Raw genomic sequence first — 18,587 nt, 5'->3', positions numbered from 1 at the left:
TAACAAATACCTCCATGAGACTGCCATCGGTGGGGATAAATGGGGAGGCAGACAGATGGATTAGCAGACGGGTTTGCTCACAATATGAGGATAAATGAGATTAAAGAGCAACCCGCTGAGGAGTCCCTTTATTCTAATGAGCAAGGACTGGTGGACACAGTCACTTTATATTTTCCATCCTTTCTAAGAGTGATTTGCAAATCCTGCTTTTCTCCAACACCCAGGGCTTTGGGAGGCCCCGGTGTTCACAAGCCTACAAAGCACCAAGAGGGTCGGGGAAGCTGAAGTATCGTTCAGGGGGGGGGGGAAAGCTCTCCCCTTGTTCCCCAGGGAATTCTTCCCCTCTCGGCTCCTCTTCCCTTACCACCCACCCTGTTTCCCAAGAGTCCTGCATGTTTATCCAGCTGTCCCTGAGCTCAACAGCATTTCCTACATGTTTCCATCACCTATAGCCTCGGCTCTATTAAAGCCACATCATTGAGAATAACTCCTTGTGCTGCCGGGCGTATGTTGTCTGTGTGTGTGGAAGGGAGGGGAGGGGAGTTACGAGGTGGAGGCTGCGGAGCACCTGCACTTTAGGACTCTTGGAAATTACGTGCAGGGGAAATGGAAAGGAGGCGCTCCTAGGGAACTCTGCAAAATCAGGACGACATTTGAACTCAGTGCAAACATGGAGTGAAAACACAGGAGTGCCACGGATTTGGCCAGTGAAAATCTAGACCTGAAATAATGTATAGCTATAACCCCGATAGTTATAGTTATAAACTGTAGGTTGCCATCTGATTTATTCTGATTTTAATCTGTATTTCAGTAAATTACTGGATTTTATGTTTTAATGTATTATATACTTTGATTTTAGCCGCCCTGAGCCCAGTTTGGCCCGGGAGGGCAGGATATAATTAAAAAAGAAATATTATTATTACTATCACCATCATCATCATCATCATTGTTCATTTACATATCAGTGACATTTCCACCAGAATGTAATGTATTTGAATTTTGAATTTCCTTGTTTTCCTTCATCCTTTCCCATCCCCTTTTCCTTTTGCATCTTCTGTTAGGTTGTATACTACTCCAGCAGAGATCTGTCTATTATATTCTTTCCATAGAATAATTTTTAAGTGTTGCTGTTACTATCGGTAGTAGTAAAAGTAGTGGGTGGTAGTCAACTAAGTGTTACTCAGGGTTGACCCAATGAAATTAATGAACATTTATAATATAGTTTTTTCTGAGTAAACCACCAAGTATTAGCATATCTGCTTTCTGCTCAATAGTAACATTGCATTGTATTCTCCATACAGTGCCTAGAAAACAAGTGTAGTAGAACAGTAGTCCCCCCCCCCTCTCTTTAGGTATAGTATTACTAGTACATACTTGCTTGCTTTTTGAATCCTGTGCCTGTTTTGTCTATTGTGATGAACAATAGTTATTAATACTGTTATAATAGTAGCATCATGGGGTGTTTCCAGCATGCTTCAGTTTTGCATGGATCTCTTACACATTTAGGTAAATGACAGTAGATGTCTTTGTGCAATAACAGAGAATCTGTGCAGCAAATCTCCTCCCTGCCCCTAAGGGGGGGGGGGAATGGATTTTTTTCATGGGAAACAACAGTGGAAAGTACGGGATAATAAGCAATGCCATAAAATACCTGCACAAATTTTGTCAAAACAAATTGGGATGATTGGTCAGTAAATGTTTCATCTGGAAGAGGCTGTTAGCAAATAACACAGATGGAGTTCAGAGAGAAAATGAATCTTGATAACAATTTACTGACCAAAATGGAATAAAAACAGTGTCTACTTTGAGGAGAAAGGAACAGAGAGTTTTGTTTTTCTTAGTCTAGATTTTGTACATAGCAAGGAGACATTCAGTCTAACACTCACAGGAAATAACTCCCTCAGAATTACACAGCCAATCAGGGCACACGCTACCTCAGCAAAGATCATGTCACTTTGCCTGGTTGCAAAGCAACACCTCCATCACCCACCCTTGGTTAGGTGACTTGCTTCTAACATTATTAACCCTTAAATTAGAAACTGAATGATCCCTGCTACAGCACTTCCAATAGTTGCCAGCATCACAGAATGAACATTACTTTATAACGTGTCACAGAAATAAAGGCTGAATATGTTTTCTATTGATAAATAAGATATGATTAGCCGAGAATGCATTCCCCATCTCTTTTGTCTCTTCCTAGGACAGGCTCTGTGGTTTTTCTCTTATGCTCTTTCTACTTCAAGAATGGAAACATGGAATCAGCCTTCAAGTTGTCAGGTCCCATCACACATCACAAGACATATTTTTATACTCTTCTTTTCAGAATTTATTAACATTTCATTTTAATATGTCAGATCCTATATCCATGTAAAACATGCGGAAATGTTATACAGCCACCCCTTCTCTTCTTCCACATTCTGTGGGAACCTCTCAGAACACCCCCTCTCACTTTTCCTGAAAGGCTGTGCTTTCACACATGTATACAGCAAAGCAGCTCCATTTTGCCCATCCATTTAGTGTCTCACTCTCAACATCTGTGCAATAAAGCATAAATCTTTACAATCCACCTTACTTCTTGTCTAGGCAGTATATTCGGTTTGGGATTTATGTTGTTTTCCACTTATAGAATGGAATGCATATATAAGTCCCCTGAGGAGCATAGAGTTAAGGGCCTTATTCTGTAGGCTTTGCATGTTACCGCACAGCAGGCTGCAGGAAGCACAAGCGAGTTGCACTTCTTCCTGCCAATCAGTACAACATATGAGCAGGAACGTTGCAAGCTGTTTTGCATCAAAGGGACGCAGGCAAAAACAATTGCTGCATCACAATGAAGCCAGCTAAGATGGCAATCCTATCTGTACCTGCTTACCTGGGATTTACTTCTGAGTAGACGTGTATAGGATTGTGCTGTACGGCATATACACCATTACTAAGGAGAAAGCCTCACGGAACACAGTGTGATGATTTGCCAATCCAAACGCATAAGCTTGCACTGCGCAGCTGCATTCCAATACATACTTACCGAACAGTAAATCCTATTGAATTGAGGGAGGTTTACTTCTGAGTAAACTTGTTTAAAATCACATAGAGATGGATGGATGTGCCAATATTGGTTGCTCTTGGCTTCTCATTTTTCTGATTTAATTTCAATTTGCCACACTGGTGCAGAAGTTTGCAGATTTTTAAATCTTAAAAAAAAAAGTTCTTACAAATATTCAGCAGCATTAGTAGTGGAATTCACTCATTTTTGTGATTTCTCCTAATATAATCCATTTTGTATGTGTGTGGTTTTCTCCTTTCTTTTCCCAGTACACATGTTTTCCTATCACCTTCCAGTTGTAGAACTGCACTGCAAAATTCACGAAAGTGCAAATTTCAAAGGATTGTTGTGCTTTGCTTTGCATATTGTTTTTGGAAATGTAACTAGGCCAAACTGAGCTCCCCCACCCCACCTATAGGATTGCATTACAGTGGTACCTCAGGTTACAGACGCTTCAGGTTACAGACTCCGCTAACCCAGAAATATTACTTCGGGTTAAGAACTTCGCTTCAGGATGAGAATAGAAATCGCGTGGCGGAAGCAGTCGGAGGCCCCACTAGCTAAAGTGGTACCTCAGGTTAAGAACAGTTTCAGGTTAAGAACAGACCTCCAGAACAAATTAAGTTCTTAACCCGAGGTATCACTGTACATGTTAGATTTATTAGACGACTTCTTTTTTTAAAAAAAGGGTAGGTCAAAGGTGTTGAATATTCACTGAAGATTTTGCACATGTCTGCAATGGGAAGTACTGAAACTGGTTTCCTCCAGCTTGCAAAAGGGGAACCTGGAGAAGAAGGGAGCAGCCTGGGGCAGAGAAAAGGATAACAAGCCTGGGTGGAAGCATTGCTGTAAGGGATTACACTGCAGAGCTGTTGTATAGGGAAGGGGATTACAAGAGAGTGCAGCTGCCATTAAGAGAATCTGGGTCATGCATGGGGATAAATGTGAGTGGGGTGGGGGCTGCAGGATGTATCATGCCACCCAAATTTTTATATATAAATAACTGATTTAAGTATGCAGGTGATAGCAGAACTAACTTCCAGACCACCAGTCCATGGGAATCCTATGAGAGGTGATGAAGACCCAGAGACATCTTCAGTTTCCCCTGCTTTGCTCTTTCTGCAGAAAGGAGTAGAAGGTGGTGGAGTTGCTCTACCTAAAGGCAGCCTAAGTCTGTTCTGCAGAGACTGGAAGTTGTTCCAAAGTGAAGCTACTGCAAATGCAATGGATGCCTGCTTCAGCAGAGTTGATCCCTTGTCTTTGCCATCACCCCTTTTCAACTGCGGTTCATAATCAAGCCTCAAAAAATTAGAAAGCAGGAGGCAGCATGAAAAAGCTACCTCCATGCTTCGTTGAACTAAGCACTAAGCAGGGATAAAGGCAGCCTCCCCCTCCCACATAGTCCCAAGCAGAAATGAGCTTGAATAGCTCAGCAGCAGAATAGTAGGACTAGCATGGCTGATTGAAGTAAACAATATGGTTATAAACAGAAAAACACCTTTTACCAATCAGGAATAAATCTCTCTCCCCCCAAGAGCCGATTTTCATCTCAGTGGTTTCGTGATGCGTTGAAAGGAACTATGCACCATTTTTGCAAAGGTTTTCCACAGAACAAAAAAAAATGCTTCCCTCCTTCCCCTTGTGTAAGCTGTCCTCACTGTCAATTGCCCCGTGTGTGTGTGTGTGTGTGTCTTCCCATTCTGCTCCCTTAAATTGCCTTGCTACCAATTGCCCTTATTTGCCCTCAATGGTTTCAAAACTGCTTCCCATTTTCTGCTGGCTCAAATTGCCCACACTCTCAAGTGTCCTCATTTACCCTAAATGATATCAACACGTCACCACATCCGATGGTTTTATTATCCCTGACATATATGTACAGTAGCACCATCATGCTGCATGCTGCAACTTGATTCACTCCATAATCCTTGATAATGGAATCACCCATGTGCCTAACTTGAGAAGGAGAAGGAACTATCATCTGGATGGGAAACAATAGCACCAGGTCAGGAGTGAGGGTTTCGGGAAGGTGAATATTCACATACAGAAGCTGCTTTGGGGGGGGGGGGTAGTCTATCCAGTAAAATCACTAGTTCGACTTCCCCAAATTTGATATTAATGAACATTTGGCACGGCTGTGCTTGCATCTGTTGATCATCATTCTCGTTTGCATCTGTTTATAGAGTTCTTTGGGTTATTTAGCCATTATGATTAGTTAACCTGTGTGATGCTATGCATACTTATTTGGAAGTAAGTTCCACTGAATACCAGTACAATGAGATTTACTTCTTAGTAAAGAAGCATGGGTTTACTCTGCAGCCATGCTTGAGTGTTAACGTATTTTAAAAATATATAACAACTATTATCATAACACAACTCTGAAGAGCCCCAAATCTTCTGCCATGGAAAAGAAGAGCATCTGGCTTCCTTGACCTGCCTTCAGACTATCTTCAGGGACACAGAAGTCAAATATTGGGCAGACCTCACTAGACACATCTGGCTGGAATACATCTCCGGAGAGATAATAAATATGTGGTTTATGCATCACCACCTGTCACAGGGATGCTCTCTACCCCAACCTATGAGAAGCAAGTAAACCCACACACCAGTAGATGGTGCTCCAGAATGTGCAGTCAAGTTTCTGGCCTTGTGCAACCAGTAAATCTATTGTTGTAAACTGCAGGCAGAAAATGAACAGGGGAGGTTTTGGCAACAGTGGGAGGGTAGAAGATGCCCTACCACTGCAACCTAGTTCCTCAAAATTAGAGCCGGGTGCAAATGGTCCCTCAAAATTCCCTAAGCTATTTTGGTGGGGTGCGGGGACCAGTTGAACACATTTCTCCAGAGAGGATATACATTCTCCAATAGTTTACAGCAGCAACAACTGTGTTGGCAGCATGGCCACCATTTTGCACCCTCCACAGTACCCTGGAAATAACATCACTCCAGCGCATTGGAGTGGGAGTGGCATGAGGTAAAGAAAAGATTTTGATATTTTCTCAGAAAAAAATGGTTCCAGTGGGAGAGTTGAACTTGGGAGGATTTCCCTGTTCCATTTCTTTGTCTTTGCATTCTATCGTTTGCTCCACTCTAGGTTCTGCTCCTCCTGTGTTCTGACTTAATTAAAATTTCTAAGAGTAATCCTGAAATAAATTCCGAGTTTACAGACTCTCCCCATTCCTTAAGTTCTTGTATGTTTTGTCCTCCAGTTTGTGTTACCGATCTGCATGCCCTCATTCATAAAACACAGCATCAAAATAAATAAAATAAAATAAAATAAAATAAAATAAAATAATAAAAAGCAATCTGGATGTGATTTTACTATGACTGCATAGAGGTTCTTTTTTATGGAGTGCTTCACTGGGGTACACATGCACAGTGGTAAACCATATATAAAGAATCATAAGAATCATCCAACCAATGGTACAACCAGACAAGATCGTCCTTGTTTATTGGCAGTGTTTTATGAAAATGCACAGCTCCACATTACATTTCCACACAAAAGGAATATGGGCACAATCCTATGAAAAGTCACATGAAGATTGCTTATTTGTACCCACAGTGTAGAGCAGAGCAACATGACAGCAGGTAGATTAAATTTGTCCCCAACAATATTGTCTGCAAGTCACGCAGAGTTTGGCATGGGAGTGGGAAATTTCTTGATTCACTCGGGTTTTTCCTGACATGTTTCACCCATGCATGATGTATATATTATGAACCATTTCAAATTATTCTATTAAATTTATGTTGCTTTTATGAGTGTTTTATGTGCACCTCTTAGATATTTTTTTTAATGATTAAGCAGTATATAATTCTGTTAAATTATTAAATGGGGCAAGAATCCAGCTTTCTAACTGCCTGACTGCTGTCAAACCAATTACCCAGCTTGCCTGAAGAAAGCCCTGGCTGGGGTCCGAATAGGCCTCCCAGTTTATAGCCTAGGGGGGAAAAACAGAAGGGAGAGGTTTCCCCCTCTGGTCCCTGTGAGGCCTTGGACTGTTTAGGCCAGCCAGGCCAGCTGATTGTTCCCCAGGCAGAGCAAGAACCATGATGCATTCATGAAGTAGCCAGATCCTTCACTGTCCAGCCATACCAGTAAATGGGGGTTTGGAGTGTAAAGTTAGGAATGGAGGAAGAACCCAATTACATTGAATTTGGCACTTCTAATCAGATTGCACATTGCCCACATCCGGACTGCCTCTTGAAGTCACTGCCTGCTTGCATCTAAGCCACACTATATGAATAAACTATATACAAAAATATGTATATTATACCTGTGTCATGCCTTTTTGCAGCATAGTTTTAATTTATTAATTTAATTAAATATATTAACATATTTAAAGTACTCCCCTGACAGTTAGGTCCAGTCGTGGATGACTCTGGGGTTGCACACTCATCCAGCTTTATAAGCCGAGGGAGCCAGTGTTTGTCCGCAAGCAGCTTCTGGTTCATGTGGCCAGCATGACTAAGCCGCTTCTGGCGAACCAGAACAGAGCACAGAAACACAGTTTACCTTCCCACCGGAGCGGTACCTATTTATCTACTTGCACTTTGATGTGCTTCCGGACTGCTAGGTGGGCAGGAGCAGGGACCGAACAACGGGAACTCACCCTGTAATGGGGATTCGAACCGCCAACCTTCTGAACAGCAAGCCCTAGGCTCTGTGGTTTAGACCACAGCGCCACCCGCGTCCCATACAGTTATACAGATGGTTGTATATATTGGTTTGAGTGCTGGTTACTTTAGGAAATCTGGAGTGCATATGCATATAATAGGGCTGTGCACTGGATTTGGACAAGGCCTAAACCAAATTGGGTTGATTCAGTGGGATCTGGTGATCTGGTTGAGAAATCTCTGGGTCACCATGGGATGGGCTGGATAGCTCAGAGCTATCTTGGGCTGTCAGGGGCTGGGGCATCAGAAAGGAAGAAGGAAAAACCGTGAAATGAAATAGGGGACCTACCTGACTTGACCTACCTGTGTCTTCCCAGGAGAAGGTAGGGCTGTGGGGGATGGATGCCCTTGGATGTGGAATGCAGGCTTTCCTGTTCAACTCTCCTTTCTGTCCCACTCCCTAAAGCAGCACCCCACAGGATGCAATCCTCCACACAATAGCTGGTAAGTGGAAAATTTGATCCTGGGGGAGGGCAGGGTGCTGCTCCAGAAGGGTTTTTTCCTTTAGGGAAGTTACTTGTGAAGGATCAGCAACATGCAGGGTGGAATTCCCCACTTACCAGCTAGTAAGCAGAGAATCCCATCCTGTCTCATGCTTTTCCTTCACAATCACCTTCCCTGCAGGGAAATCACTTGCAGAGGATCATCAAAACCAAGGAGTGAGATGGGAATTAAAACAACAACAACACTGAGCTTTCAAGAAAATTCCACCCCTGCTTGTAGTTGTTTTGTCAACTTGTGGTGCTATGTGCATCATTAATTTTAGAGAGGGAAGGCACAAATGAACTGATGCGAATACTATAGCCTCCTGTATTTTAAAAGCCATTATAAACTAGTCAGATTCTTAGGTCTAGCACTAGAGCAGAAAGGCTGAAACTCTAGCAGTCAAACAATTAAGGTGGTTGGCATTAAGGCAGACGTGTGGCTGAAATGGAGCTTGAAGCAAGGCTTGCCCTATGCAAATGCAGCACACCAGCGACATCAATATTTTTAAAGGTTGCAGGTTCAAATCTCAACATAGTCATAGACTTGCTTGCTGTTGTTGGGCAAATCCTTGCTGCTATTTTAGCTCTTCCTGCGCAGGATCAAAACATGGCTAGGTTTTCATGATGGACTAGACAGTATGAAGAGATGTTTCCATGAGGAATGGAAAAAAGAAAGAGATCTGCCCAGGCCCATAAACTGTGGGACTATAATCAAGCTGATATCCACATCATACATTTAAAGCGCTATGATACTGCTTTAAACAGTTATGGCTCCCCATCCAAATAATTATGGGAGCTATAGTTTGTTAAGGGTGCAGAGAGTTGTTAGGAGAGTCCTGTTGCCTTCACAGAGCAACAACTCCCAGAGTTCTCTGGCAAGAGGGATTTATTTTTAAACCACTCTTGGAATTGTAGCTCTGGGAGGGGAATAAAATGGTGAAGGTACCCCTGACCATTAGGTCCAGTTGTGGACGACTCTGGGGTTGCAGCGCTCATCTTGCTCTATAGGCTGAGGGAGCCAGCGTTTGTCTGCAGACAGCTTCCAGGTCATGTGGCCAGCATGACTAAGCCGCTTCTGGCGAACCAGAACAGCACACAGAAATGCAGTTTACCTTCCCGCTGGAGGGGTACCTATTTATCTACTTGCACTTTGACGTGCTTTTGAACTGCTAGGTTGGCAGGAACTGGGACTGAACAATGGGAGCTCACCCCGTCATGGGGATTCAAACCACAACCTTCTGATCGGCAAGCCCTAGGCTCTGTGGTTTAGACCACAGCGCCACCCGCGTACCACCAGGAGGGGAATAGGGATCTCTTAACAACCTACAGCTCTCAGAATTCTTTTGGGGAAGCCATGGCTGTTTAAAGAGGTATCGTAGTGCTTTAAATGCATGGTAAAAGCCTCACCAGTGTCCAAAGTGTGCACACCATAGTTGCATTGTGGTAGATGCCTCAGATAACCTCGTATGTCTTTTCATGCTCTATAATCCCAAGAGCCTCGAGCCCAAAGTCACATTCAGAGAGCAGGCTTGTGATTTCAGTCCCAGCTGCCAAGGTTGTGCACAGATCAGGCTGAAAGGTGTTTAATACGCTGTAATATTTAGACACACTTGGCTCCGATGTTTATGGGGGCTGTTTGTAGCAACATGTAACATGCACTCATCCCCCAAGTATGCAGCTCTCACATAAAATTCACACAGATGTGCTGGAAAAAGAAAGAGAGGGAGGCTTGTCAGCCTGAGAGGAATGGGAACAAGGCTCTTCTACAGCATTCTGGGTGCCCGTGGAGGAGATTGTAACTTGCCCTGCTAACTCCACCTCAGCTGTAGCGATGTTTATGGCCTGACTATTCTCACTTGCTCCCACCCCCCATCCCCTGACCCCACCTTTAGGTCCCACAGCCCATTGCACAGCACTGTAAAAAAAGACGCTGGTAAAATATTTTATGGCCTCATTCTTGGTTTCTGCCAAGGGGGCTGAACTCCACAGTTACCTGATTGCTCAAAGGGGTACTAATCAAAAGATACTGCAGGTCCGGATCTCATCTCTGCACCTGAGACACAGACAGGGATCAAGAATGAACTTGGTTCCTGAGGTAAGAGCAGAGGTAGATCAAAAGCAGCCCACACAGTTACTGTCAGGAATAATCAGTGATATCCTGCTCATCTGAATTTGAGGCACCATGGTGGGGAAACTGATTTCGCTGTTCTAGTCCCTTTGTCTATAAAAGGAATGAGAAAGTTGTGGCCCTCCGGGTGTTGTCGGGGTCCAACTCCTATGAGTTGTAACCAGCATGGCCAATGGCTAGAGAGTTTTAGTCCAGTAGCATCTAGAGGGCCACAGGTCCCCCGAATATTACTGGCCCAAAAATGGAAGCAAGAAGAATTACCAATGATTGAAGAATGGAGGATGAAGTTAATGGACTATGCAGAACTAGATAAACTAACAGGAAGGATTCGAAACCGGCGGGACCAGAAATTCACGGAAGACTGGAGTAAATTTACGGACTACTTGAAAAGTATTTGTGAAGATCAGACGACGTTTGTAGGTTTGCAAGAAGTTTTGTGAGGAGTATTATTGGAAGTATTGCAAAAATGGAGAAGGGGAAGAGATGTAAGAGATGTAAAGTTAAGAAATGCATAAGAAGTGGTTAAAACAGTGGATCATCAGAGGTGCTGATGGAAGTCTAAAAAGATTGTATAAGTGATAAGTTTTGTGGTACATTTTATAATTTATATGTTAAAATCAATAAAAAATATTTTTTTAAAAAATAGAGGGCCACAGGTTCCCCATTCCTGGCTTATAACCTCCCAGGACCTTTTGGAAAAGGAAAAGGAAGGGACTATTGGTAAACTATATTTGGAACAGAGGAATTGCACTCTATCTCACTGTAAGTTTTGCTTCTCTGCCTGTTTATAGTCTGTTGCTGTGTGTGTGTAGTATTCCGCACCCTCCCTTGAAACTGCTACATGCTCTGCATTTCCTCCGAGTTTTGCTGGTGTGCCTGCTTCTCTTGTTTGGTGTCTGCACTGAATTCAATTTTGTCTTGCTGCTCTCCCACACTTGATTCCATCCTAGACCTGAACTTCCTAAATTACGTTCCGAAACCTGATTTCAGGGCTCGACTTAGGTTTCTGTTCATTTGACAAACAATTCAGCTATCCTATAGCACCTGCTCCAATACACAAACCCAAGAAAAGAATAAAAATTATGTGATGCTTTCCAACATTTGCTCTAAGTCGCTGGATAGCAGAGGAGGTCATGAAGAAATCCTTGTCCAATCACAGCATAGGTCACTGGCAGCCAATCAGACTGGCTGGCATCATGAGGCTCAAGATCCTACCAGGGCTGTCCACCTTTTCTCATAATGCTGTATTTGTGGCTGAAATCTTCTCTGCCAGATTAAAAACATAAGACTTCCCTCCTGATGGAATCTAGATTCAAAATGTTGGTACTAAGGAGTCATGATGGAGAGAAAGAAACAACGAGACTGTCAATGTTCCAGAATTGTGAGCCAAAGTGCATCATACCCCAATAAGATCAAAATAATGATATATAAATATAAGATACTCAAACTGAAGTTTTATTTATTCCTCTTATAAATTTTTGAGTTGTGTAAGTTCCAATGATTAGATCACTTTCGATGCAAGGAAGGAAGCAGTGAAGCATTTTCAGCTAGGGTGAGGCTCTGGCACTCTTGACGGCCTTCTCTTTCCTCTATAAACGCTGCAGCTAGCTGGGGGAATTTTTTTCACACGGATTGAAAAGTTGTGAGGCATTCTAGAGGCCTATAGAGACCTCTCCTTTTGCAGATGTGAGCCTTGCTTGCTGCCAGCAGCCAGTTTGGCCTATCGTGGGGTGTAAAGAAAGAGAGAAAGCAGGCAGCTGTATTTGGGGAAGTTTGGCTTTATTCTCTGTTCAGAGAAACATTCACTTAATGTAAAGGTTGACTAGAAATTGGTATTTATTTATCTGATGTGTTTATATCCCACCATTTAGATTAAAACCTTCAGAAGATGGCTTAGAGCAATTAGCTAATAAAAATCTGTAAAACATAAAGACAACATTAAAACTAAAGCAGTGAATTAACAGTTAAAACAACAACAGCTGACTCAAACTTAAACCAAAGGGAAAACAAAGATCAATTTGAGAAACTGAGCAAAACAGAACCTTCTTTAAAAGCTACTTGAAAGCTTCCAAGGTGGGTGTCCTATGGGAGAGGGAAATCCAAAGATGTAAGGTCACCACTGAAAAGGCCCTGCCCCGGTACCATCAATCTAGGTGGGTCTAGGTGGTGGGCCAAAGAGAAGACAGAACCCAGAAGGTTCATATGGGTTCATGAAGTCCTTCAAGTAACCTGAATTCAAACTATTTAAGGGCTTTACTGTAAGTGGGGTGGTGACTCAAGAGTGCTTTAAATTAAGCTCAGAACCAAATAGACAGCTCATGCAATGGTTTCAAAATCAGTATGGCATGATCCAAATGCCCGGCTCCCACAAGTATTCAGTTGAAGTTTCTGAACGTCAGCACACAGAGTGCAGTGCAGTAGGCTAATCTGGATAAAACCAAGCTGCTTGTCAGTGAAGCCCATCCTGCTTCCTCCAGATAGTGATGCATCCGGCAAATCAACTTAGGATGATAAAAGATATTCCTAGGCACCACCACCACCTCAATAGATCAGAGCAGTGTGCATCATCCAGAAGATTTGGTTTGGACCACAACTGAGCATTTTGTAAAATCCAATCCAGAACCAATTGACAGACAGCCCTGGCTAGTGGGTGTGAGTCCCCACAATCATATGCACACCTGTACTAGATAGCACCAAGTCCAGAAGAACCCAAAGAGCTCTTCCCTGGCTTTTAAGAAGGACTGCAACACTATCCAACACTGGTTGCAAAGCTCCATCCAGATTCAGACAGCACTTCCAAGCCCTTTGTGTTTAGCTTCAACTAGTTTATCTTCATCCATCTCAAAGCTACCTTCAAACACTCAACCATGGATTCCATCACTTCCTGGGACTGGTAGTTGTAAAACAGAGGAGCAGCTTTGCGATATCTAAAGCTGTGACACTACTCCTTCAAAAGGAATTTGGGGAGGAGACCAACTTGACGGGGGGGCACATTATATTCTAAAGACCTTTCATGGGTGAGTATATGTTATCTTAATTTTAAATGAAATATGAGGTGCTGGTGGTTTGTTTTCTTCCTTTCGATTCCCCCCCCCCCAAAAATATATATATCAAAAGCTAAGTCATTTTTGAGCAAATAGAAACTTGGTTCCAGCAGTGTTCATTTCTTCAGAAGAAATAGGAATGGCAATGCAGCAGGCTGCCCAAGGTGATTTCTATCACAGCACCAGGTAGGGATGGAATGGATCCAAATAAATAGTGTCCTCCTAAATTTCCTGGGGTTGAGAAGACACTTCCCACTCTAATATCTTGCTCAGAAATAGGCAGGTCATTTGAATCAGTAGAGTCTAGATTTATTTTCTAAAGGCCAAACTATCTCCACTTTCAGGATAATAGGGGTCACCACCACCCCTCAAAGAGACATACCTCAGAGGTCCAAACTGCAATCCTAGTCATAGCTGATTTGAAAAGATGAGAGACAAGGTTACTAAGAGAAAGCTGTAAGCATCAAACCTCCAAGCAACTTGTCTACATCTCCAGATTACATAAAGTATCTGTAATAACCTAACCAGATGGCATCTTGGCTGCATCCATCTCTGACACTGTAGTAACTCTAGCATCCCAGTCAGACTGGATGTGACTGATTAGAACTGCAAAATGTAAAGTAAATTGGTCACAGCAGGCTCCCAAGGGCTCCAACAGCTGATCCCCTGGGCCTGTGAGAAATAGATCCTTCACCACTGGGGTATGTGTGTGTGTGAGCGCACACATGTAAATGCAATGATGGCAGAGAAGCAAACTTTCTTTGTTGCCGTTGCTGCCACAAAGAGGCATTAAAATGGGGTCTAGCTTATATTTGAACATGCTTGCCTTGAGTCTTCTGCCATTTGCACTCCAGCTGACAGCCAGTCATTGCGCTCATCTCCTTGGAATACCAAGGATCCCAAACTGGAACAGGAGCAAAATTTCCAGAAGGTCAAGATGTAGTTGAAAGTGCTACTCTACCAACACCTATACAGAACCTGAACACTATTGAGCTGTGTGAAGATGGCAACTTGAAATTCTCTACCCAATTTGTGGGCAGAGAAATTCAGGAAACCAAATAATCACATGGCTCCACAATGCTCTGGAACTGGTATTATTCTGGGGCATGAGAGGTGGGGCACAAGATAGCAGCCACCACACACACACACCACACACAAAAATGGCAAAAGGTTTTCAGAATTTTTTGGATCAGAACAGCACTAGCCATCTCAGGTGGCTCAGTATATATTACCAAATGAAGCTTTTTTAATATATCACCTGCACACCTCTTTTAAATGCTGGCTTTCCTTTTGAGCAAAGCAAATGTTGCAAATTGCATAGCACAGCTATTCTGATAATCTACATTTGCTGGAATGTTTTACCACAAACAACACACCCCAAACAGAAAACTCAGGTACTTGAACTCTAATCATTCATCTGGCAAAAATTAAAGGTATTGCTTATCATATGCATCTTTGTCCCTGCCAATATCCACTGCAGTATGAAACACAGAGGGACAAGAATTATAATATCCCCCAGCATAAAAAAATGGGGCCCATCCTTCAGCTTGATGCATCTTTCCTGGTGAGTAGTTTCCTTCTCTTATCAGGCAAAGTGAAATGATTAAAAGAAAATGATTGGAATACCCTGCATCTCCATGAGAGATCAGAGCTGGTCGTTTGGAAAATAAGTAATGAACATCATTTGTTAATGTCACTGTTAAGTGATGAATTTTCTTATGCCTAGCACCCCAGAAATATGTCTTCTTTATCCTAAGTTTGTTTTTGGATCTGTTAATTTAATTAAATCTCTACCATCAAAGCTCCATAAAAGGTGACGAAGCATGAAAGGTGCCTGGTTTGTTGCACCGGATAATTAAAAACGGGTGGGTTAGGTGGAGTGGAGGGAAAGAGGGTGGGGGGTGGAAGGATGAAAAGTGAGCTTGAGTCCTCGTCTGCTAAAATGGACATGTCTTGGAACATCGCTGTTCGGCCAATGCCTGCAGATCACAAACCACGTTCTTCAGAGTGCAGAAGGATGATCTGTGGTCTTTCAGACATTGCTGGATTCCAACTTCCATCAGCTGCAGTCAGCATGGCCAATGGTCAGAGATTTTGGAAGCTGGTGCCCAACAGCATCTGGAGGTGCCCACTGAAGTTCATATTAAGTGTTTTATGGTGTATCGCCAGCTGTAAGCCATTTGTTTGAAGTATAGCTGGGTTAAAGAGCTGTCCATGGGTGCCATACTAAGGCCTTGAGTTCCAAAGCAGCACATACACAAAGGATGAAGGGGCAGTGGTCCCCACTGGGTCAGTGCCAAGTGAATAGCCTCTCTCGCACACACCCCAAGGCCCAGGCGCTCTACTGAGCCCATTTCTGAATGCAGCAATGCACTTAACAAGAAAGAGCTGACAGAACTGCAGGCTCCGGGATAGAGGGCAGCCCCTTTTAAAGTTCCCCTCTTGCAAAGGGGCAGAGCCTAGAAAACATAGCCAGGCCTACCACATACAAAAGGCTTCAGTGAAGACAGGAGTTCTCTGAATTTGCTCCTTAAGTTCTGTCCGGGGTCCTGAAAGACCTACCTCCAACTTCCTTTGTTTACTGGAGCCCTGCCTGCCCTATTTCCTCTCCCTCTGCTCCGAACCACTTGCTAGATTTGCATCTTCCCAATTTTTCCATGGGCCCCACCTCACCAGGTCTGGACAGTCAAGGTATGGGGCTGAGAGAAAAATAAATTATTTGGCAGCTTTCTTTAAAATGTGAGGAATTCTTGAGACAGCAATGTCTAAACAAGGCTCCCTATGCATCAACTGCCCCACCCCCACAAACTGGTTTTGGTTTTGACAGCTGACTTAAATGGCTGCAGCAGGACATCCCCATTAAAAAAAATAAAAATGGAGAGAAATGCTGTTGCTGCTACAGCTCAGATACATATCTGCTTCCGCCAGGTTGGTGGCAGCCCTTTATTTCTAATTGTGGGAGGTCAACCATGACTCTGAAATCTCAACCACCTATACAAAGCTGCCTAGGAAAGCCCAACATGGTGGGACAGTGTAGAGGAGTCACCCTCTTGACACTGATGTCACAGTTACTTACTAGGACAGTTTGAGGGCTGGGCATCTGAGATAGAGGGTGTTGCTGGTGCACTGGCAGAGGCAATCCAGTGCTCCCACCAGTGCACCCACAGAGCCCTAACCTTGCCACCAAACTGCCCTACCCATCCCTGTCCTGGCAAGCAGCAGCGACACCCGTGTCTCTACAGCACTGTCCCACCATGCAGGTTGACTCCTGCCACTTACTGGAGATTCGGCTTTAGTCATTGGGAAATTACATGAGAAAGCCCCATTAACAGGGAAAGTTCCACCCGTGATGCCCAGCTGAAAATAAACCCAGGGTGTTTTCACAGGTGCTGCCCAGGATGTGTTTAGTCTGGAATGTGTCACTTATGAAGGCTTAGAGTAAGGTAGAAATCTGAAGCAGAACCAATTTTTTAAAATGGAATATGCATTGCAGCTAATTTAAGTTGATCTATGGGCAAGGATAATGTAGTGACCAATTTAAGCATCACTTGTGATGTCTCTGCTGTCTAATGTGTTTGGACACTAAATCAGCTGTATGGATATATTATGACAGTTCCCTTTTATGCTTTCTCCTTTCTTCTGCCAAAGAAGAGGCATCTGTGAAATCTGGACTGTGCAAGCAATAGAAGGGCCTCAGCAAAGGCAGCAATTAGGACATGGCTGCTAGTACTGCTATATTTTAATTTTTCTTCTCAGTCTAAATAGCTTTGTCCCCATGGGTCTTTCATGTGTTAACTTTGGGCAGTCCGAGGACTAATGTAGGTGATTTGCAGCTACTCTTCCATTCTCACAATGCACATAGACAGTGAATCTTGACCAATCTGTATGGCTGGCTGGGGATATTATACAATGATTTCAAGCATGCACAATATGCAGTTTTCTTTACAAGAGAATCCTCTTGCTCTTGTGCACCAGTAAGACAAGAGCCTGCTGTCTTTGTCCATGGAGTTTTCTTGGCAGGGATACTGGAGTGGCTTGCCTGTTCCTCCTCCAGATGGATCATGTTTTGTCAAAACTCTCCACTATGACCTGTTCATCTTGGGTGCCCTGCTCGGCATAGTTCATAGCTTCTCTGAGTTATTCAAGCCCCTTCGCCACGGCAAGGCAGTGATCCATGAAGGAGAAGGGGACGACAGAGGACGATATGGTTGGATAGTGTTCTCGAAGCTACCAGCATGAGTTTGACCAAACTGTGGGAGGCAGTGGAAGACAGAAGTGCCTGGCGTGCTCTGGTTCATGGGGTCACGAAGAGTTGGACCCGACAAAACGACTAAACAACAACAACAAGAGAAGAGCACCAGAAAACACTGTCTTATGTACCCTGGGGTCATGTCCACTGCTGACACTCTTTGGTAGGGAACAACAGTAACATGTTCTGCGTAGTCCTGGGAAGGCAATCCTGGCATCTTCTGTAATGCAAACACCTGCAGCTAATCTTGGTTTATAGTAGTTCAGAAGGTTATAAAATGGATGTTTATTTCAGATGCAGGAAAGCCCTTCATGAAGACATGATCTTATTCAGGAAAGATGGCAACCTGATGATTTTTATTTCCTTTCCCTCTCACCAAAATAAAGTTCTTTTGGAGTAAGAAAGATTCATGTGGGTGGGTGGTATCTGCAGAAATAAATTGCAATCTTCCCATTTATTATATATTTTCCTTTGCCTCTGTTTTCTTCACAAACAACTTGAGGTTAACTTTCAGCCACCTAGCAGAGGGATGCATTCTACCTCTGCCCGGCTAGCTCCACTTTAGAATTCCTCTCACGGCAGAATAAATATGACCATTGTACAATACATGGGTTTATCCTCATCTAGTCCCAGGACTCGGCTAGATTGGTAAAGAAAAAGCATTTTATATGCATTGTATATGCAATAATAATAATAATAATAATAAATTTTATTTATATCCCGCCCTCCCCAGCCAAAGCCGGGCTCAGGGCGGCTAACAACAATCAAATAATCAGTCAAATAATCACACAATCTAAAAATATTTCATTATAAAAATTAATTAAATCAAATTGATGGCAACCAATTAAGCAGAATTATGTGCAGGTTGCCAGAGGAGGGAGTCAGGCTGCGCCCTGACCAAAGGCCTGGCGGAACAACTCTGTCTTGCAGGCCCTGCGGAAAGATGTCAGGTCCCGCAGGGCCCTAGTCT

The sequence above is a fragment of the Podarcis bocagei genome (assembly GCF_964188305.1).
Source record: "Podarcis bocagei genome assembly, chromosome: 2".
NCBI classification, from domain to species: Eukaryota; Metazoa; Chordata; class Lepidosauria; order Squamata; family Lacertidae; genus Podarcis; species Podarcis bocagei.
This window is presented reverse-complemented; position numbering follows the sequence as displayed.